Below are 6,383 nucleotides of genomic sequence, written 5' to 3'. Positions count from 1 at the left end.
ATTATTAGCCCCATTTTACAGATGAGAGAATAGGCTCCCCCCCCAAAAAAAAACAGAAAGAAAAGAAAAACTGAGAAAAATGATGCCAAAAAATGTAAATGACTTGTTCAAAGTCACATGACTAATAAATGGCAGAGCCAAGACTAGGGCCTCTTCTACCATATCAGATAATAAACTATATTTGTCTTTCTGGTTGCTTTTCTTCCAAATAATTATTATTATGATAACATATTTATAATCATATATAATAAAATATATAAAAATGATAATAGCTAACACTTATATAGCACTTAGTATATGCCAGGCACCAGGCTAAGTACTGGGCATATAAAAGTGGCTAAAGACATGACCTGCCCCCAAAGAGGTTACAATCTAAGGGAGGAAACAATAATAAATAAATAAATGGGTAAATAAAAATAGCATTTATATGGCATTTACTATGTGCCAGGCACTGTGCTAAGCCTTTACATTCTCATATGATCCTCATAATAACCCTGAGAGATAAGTGCCGTTATTATCCTCATTTTATAGATGAGGAAACTGAGGCAAACAGAGATTACGTGACTTGGCCAGGGTCACATACCTAGTAAGCGTCTGGGACAGGTTTGAATTCTCTGCCAACCACAGCAAGGCAAGTTTTATGAATGTATTTTGTCTTTACATTACTGTTATTTCTAGGGAAAAATATTCCTTCTCCTCAGTCCTCTAGATTGAAGGCTGGCTTCAAGAAAAACAAGCAAACTTTCTTGGTACAGCGACCTTTCTGAGGTAAGGACAGTATGCTTGATCATCTCTCCTGGACCATCACGGATTTTTCAGTCACTCAGAGAGTTAGCTGCTTTTAGTGGAACTTTTCATCTACGTTGTGGTGGTTGGGTGTATTTTGTTTGCCTTTAGATTTAAAGGGTTCTGAGTTCTCTGCAGAGAAGCGAAATCGTGACAAGTGCGTGTCTGTGTGGCTGTGGTCTTATTACTGAACTGTAATCAAGCATGCTCGATAGATAAAGAAAAGATGGTCCTTAGGTTTTATCAAAACAGAAGATCAAATAGAGATTTGGTATTTTCTTCCTTTGGGAAAAGCCAGCTAGGGTGTCACAAAAGCAGGTTAGTGGGGATAACAAAGAGGAAGCTCTGCCTTTATCAATAGATACTCATCTTAACTGGCCCGACCTGCCTTTTTACTTAACCATTCATTTGGAATTCAGCCAATCAATGTGAAGATGAAATCAGCTTTAATAAGGGACTAAACAGAAAGAAAATAATAACCTACCTCACAAGAATACAGAGGTAGGGGCTGGAAAAGCTACCATCTGTTGCAACTCATGACAGCTTTCAGTACGGTGTGGGTGGTGTCCTCATTCCCCTACTGCACACCAGGCCAGGAGTTTCTGAATCCTGTGGGAGGCAGGAAGTGGGCTGGGGTCAAACTGGTTAAAAACTCTGGTGGCCATTAGCAATGGAACTTGATTCAGACCCTGGTATGTTTGAGGGAGGGTTCTGTTAGGAATTACTGGCTCCTCTTCCTGCACAACCCTAAAAAGAAAAATCTAATCACCTTTATCATTAGCAACAGCAAGATTGCAATTTTTCTGGTTTCCATGGGAGGCGCTGTGCCTGACTACTCTATGCCATCACACAGATAAACAAAACCAAAACAAAACCAAAAAATCTTCTATTACTCACACTCTTTATGGAAAATTTCATTTTTTTATTTTATGTTTTAGGCTGGTTGAAAAGTGCCCAAATATTTTCTTCTTCTTGGCCACTGGATACCATCTCCTTCAGCCCACAGGAAGGGAACAGCAAGGGTATCTTGGATGTCCTTGACCAAGTCAACTCTCAGAGATCATCTTCTAGTCTCCTTAAATCTCAGAGATTCTTGGCTCTTGGACATGGTTATTTCACTACCCCAGAGCTGGGAAGCTTGCCACCTTTTGCTGTCAGTTTATTTTCATTAATTCAACAAGGCATGTACCAAGAGGCAATGCTGTTTAGGATTATTAGGAAAATGCAAGAGTGGACAGTGAAGGGCAGTGGAAGCAGAGGCTTCGGCTGTCTGGATTTCAATTATGGCAGGCCCAGAATCTGACAATCAGTATCAGTTCCCTGGTTTTAAGAAATACTTCAATTCATACACCCTTAATGGCAGAAAGAATTATGTACTGGCCACTTACAGAGGAATCGCTTTGCTCATACTTTACTTCAAGGGAAGGTCTAAAAAACTCCAGCAGTGAAAGCAACATAAATGGAGTCCAGTGTGTGTGTGTGTGTGTGTGTGTGTGTACTTTGTTCATTATCAAGTTCCCTGGCTTAAAGACCTCCTGTCAACTCAGCATGTGATCTGCAAGTCTTGAAATAAAACATGAACTCAGAAAAAACCCCTGCAAAATGGATTTAAAAGTGTTAGTAGCAATATAATGAAAGGTAACAAGATAGGGATGTTTACCATGATCCACCCCATCAAGAAGACCCCTATAAACTGATGCAGTCTTGCCCGTACATCTTCTTCCAGAATGTAAAGCAGTTCTACTTTTTTAAAGGGAAGCTAAATGATATATTGAATAGAGTGTCGGGCCTGAAGTCAGGAAGACTCATTTTCCTGAGTTCACATCTGGCCTCAGACACTCACTAGCTGTGTGATCCTGGACAAGTCACATAACTCTTGTTTTTCTCAGCTCCTGATCTGTTAAATGAGCTGGAGAAGGAAAAAGCAAACTACTCCAGTATTTTTGCCAGGAAAACCCCAAAAGAGGTCACAAAAAGTTCGACATGACTGAAATAACTGAACAACAAATTTCTTTTTTAAATTAAAAACATGGAAAACAGGACTTTAAATAATCATAGTGCTTCTAGACCTTAGACAGGAATTAAAATACTTGTGGTAAAATTTGCTTATTTTCTAATCTAAAATATCATTTCAAAAAATTTTTAAATAATGCACTAGTAGTCAGATTAGACATTGTAAGGTCACCCAAATGGCAATAGATAGGTACAAGGCAGATGGAGGGTGAGGAGGAAAAACTGCATGGCACAAAGCATGGAATCTTCACAATGGAATCTGCACAAAAAAGGAATCTTAAAAAAAAATGCATAACCCAAATAGAAGGTGGAAATATTGTTTATCCAGGGATAATAAGAATTAATAATAGCTAGTAGTTATATAGCTCTTCAACATTTACAAAGCACTCTAGAAATATTATCCCATTTGAGACAACCACCCTGGGAGATAGGTGCTATTCTCATCCCATTTTACAGATGAAGACACTGAGGCAGAGGTTAAGTGACTTGCCCAGGGTCACACAGTATGTGAGGTCACATTTGAACTCAGATCTTCCTGACTCCAGGTCTAGCACTCTACCCACTGGCGCCACCTAGCTACTTAGCTGGTACGTTCACTGCTAGTGACATTTCTAAAGTAAGTGTACATAAGGTTAAGAAATCAAGAAGCCCCGCACCACATTGGATAGATACAGGAGTGCAGTGGAGCCAGCTTTAGGAGAGCTGATGGTTAAATTTTTAGTGTGAGCTTTTTTACACCTTGGAAATTGGCAAATGCTACTAATCAAGGCTTGATACGTTGTTTTCCTGATTGTCTAGACCTAAGTGATGGAGAAAAATATTAATAGTTTAGATTAAATTTACAGTGTGCTCTGCATACTTTTTCCTCCCTGGAGAGGCAGTTGTTAAATATTTGCAAACATATCCCTAGACCCTGCGGAGGACATGAAAAGAGTCACTTTCGACAAAGAATGCATGGGTTGTGATATATATTAATAGAGGAAATGCTCATATCAATGAGGTCACAGATCCATTGGGTTCTTGAAGAAATATTAGTAAAGACTTCTGCCATTCAAGGTTTTCGTAAACATTGAGACACCTTTCTCCCATGTAATTTTCTTTCCCCCCTTTTGCTTTTTTAACTGGCTGTAATATAGGACTGATTTTTTTTTAATTGTATTTGTTGGTTTTAGTTGCCCTTTTTTTTTTAAAAAAATTATTAATGTATTTTTTACACCACCATTATTTCCTTCTATCTCCTTCCTCTCTGTTTACCCTCTCTTCTAAGACAGAAAAACAATAAAACCAAAATGACCAGTGTGATAGCATTTATAACATTCCACTCCCACAGCCTCCCTACCTCTCTACTGAGAGGAGGGCCCAAATCGGTCATTATTAGAACAATTACTATGTTTGGCAGATTTTTAATGTTGTTTTTATGTCTTTTATTGTTGTTTTTCTTTATTTACATTATTATGGTCCTTGTAGATATTCTTCTGGTTCTGCTTACTTGACTCTACATCACTACAAGACTCTGCCATGTTTCTCTGGCTTGTTCATAGTATTTTCTATAGAACAATAACGTTATTTGTCAATCATATACAACAAATACTGAACCCTTTCCCAAATCAAAGGCTACCCAGTTGTATTCCATCTTTTTGCTACTACAAAAAGTACTGCTCCAAATTGTATGTATATAACCTGTCTTTGACCTCCTTGGGATATATGTCAAAGGTGGGGTTTCTGTTTTGCCCTTTTCATATATTCACATAAACATTTTTTTTCACATAAATATTTATTAAGCATGGAGTATTGTGCTAGTTTTTAAGGAGAACATAGATAGTTTTGATAATTCTTACTCCCAAATAAATCTAATACAACTGTAATTAGAACAAATCTTTGTAGTAAGTTTCCCTGATAAAGGTCTCATATCCAAGATATATAAAGGATAGATCAAATTTATAAGACTGAGAGCCATTCTTCAACAGATAAATGGTTAAAGGATAGAACATGTAGTTTCCAAAAGAAAAAAAAATGTTCTGAAAACCATATACAAATCCTCCAAATCACTAATAATTAGAGAAATACAAATTAAGACAACTCTGAGGTTCTGCATCTCACCCATCAGATTGGCAACAACAACAACAGAGGAAAAATGACAAATGTTGGAGGAACTACAGGAAATAGGCACACTATTGCATTGTTGGTGGTACTGTGGATTGGCCCAGCTATTCTAGAAAGCAATTTGGAATTATATCCCAAAAGTTACTAAACTGTGCATACCATTTAATCCAATTAATACTGGGCCTATACTCCAAAGAGATTAAAGAAGGTGGAAAAGGTCCTATATATATATATATGTGTGTGTGTGTATATATATATATATATATATATATATATATATATATATATATATATATATATATGTGTGTGTATACATATATATATGTGTGTGTATGTGTGTGTGTATACATATATATATGCATATATATATATATATATATATATATATATATACATATAAAACAATATTTATAACAGTTCTTTTTTGTGGCAGCAAAGAACTGAAAACCAGGGAGGTACCCATTAATTGGAATGGCTGAACAAATTATAGCATATGAACGTTAATAGATTCTTATTACGCCATAAAAGTGATGAAATAGTTTCAAAGGAAACTGGGAAGAACTCTGAACTGGTACAGAAAGATGTGAGGATAGTAGGAGGGAGAGATAAATTAAAAGATTAAAAATAAAAATAGAAAAAAAGACTTAGTCTCTATTCTTTTGGACCTTGAAATGTTGGAGTCGGGGGGAGGGGAAGAGGAGTAAGATACAAGCAGATAACTAGATTGCGCAAAATTATAACCTGAATGCACTAGAAAGTTACAAAACCAAGTTGAAGTCTAACCTGAGAAGGCTGTTGCCAATTGGAGGGACCAGAGAAGAGAAAATGCATTTTACTCACTTCTTAGCAAGGTGGAGGGGGCCTCTGATTGTGGAGCATTGTATATACTGTCAGACCCATTTGGCACATTGATTAGTTTTGCGAAGATGCCTTCCTACCTCCCCCTTTATTATCTGTTATAAAGGAAGACTCACTGGATAAGAGAGGATTAATGCACAGGGTGTTATTAAACTTTCAAAGTTTAAAAGTTTTGGGACACCCTGTATTCAGAAATGAAAATGATATAAGAACAAAAGATACCAATAAAGTTGGCTTGTTGTTGTTTTTTTTTTCTTTAAGTAAGAAACAATAGGTAGGGGTCAGCTAGGTAGCACAGTGGATATAGTACTGGCCCTGCAGTCAGGAGGACCTGAGTTCAAATGCAGACTCAGACCAAACACTTGACACTTACCACCTGTGTGACCCTGGGCAAGTCACTTAACCCCAACTGCCTAAAAAAAAATAGGTAGAAATTTGACAGGCAAAGAGGGCATCCTAGGTACAAGGAACACCTTGAGCCAAGATACAGAAGGAGGGTGGACAGTATGTAGAGGACAGTGGCCGGTTAGAGAGAGAGACTGGTACCAGTTTGTGGAGCGCTTTGAGAGCCAGGCAGGGTAGATCAGACTTTGCTGTTGTTCATTTGTTTCAGTTGTGTCCAA

The 6,383-nt window shown here is 37.3% G+C and overlaps 1 pseudogene; it reads left to right on the top strand.

Moving 5' to 3' along the window:
• The first annotated feature begins 2,065 nt into the window (after positions 1-2,065).
• Positions 2,066-2,278, top strand: LOC110218793 (ATP synthase F(0) complex subunit k, mitochondrial pseudogene; annotated as a pseudogene).
• Positions 2,279-6,383: the final 4,105 nt, after the last annotated feature.

Source organism: Phascolarctos cinereus, unplaced genomic scaffold (genome assembly GCF_003287225.1).
Source record: "Phascolarctos cinereus isolate Bilbo 61053 unplaced genomic scaffold, phaCin_HiC Scaffold_4;HRSCAF=312, whole genome shotgun sequence".
NCBI classification, from domain to species: Eukaryota; Metazoa; Chordata; class Mammalia; order Diprotodontia; family Phascolarctidae; genus Phascolarctos; species Phascolarctos cinereus.
The sequence above is the reverse complement of the archived record's forward strand: the minus strand, read 5'-3'. Positions and strand labels throughout refer to the sequence as shown.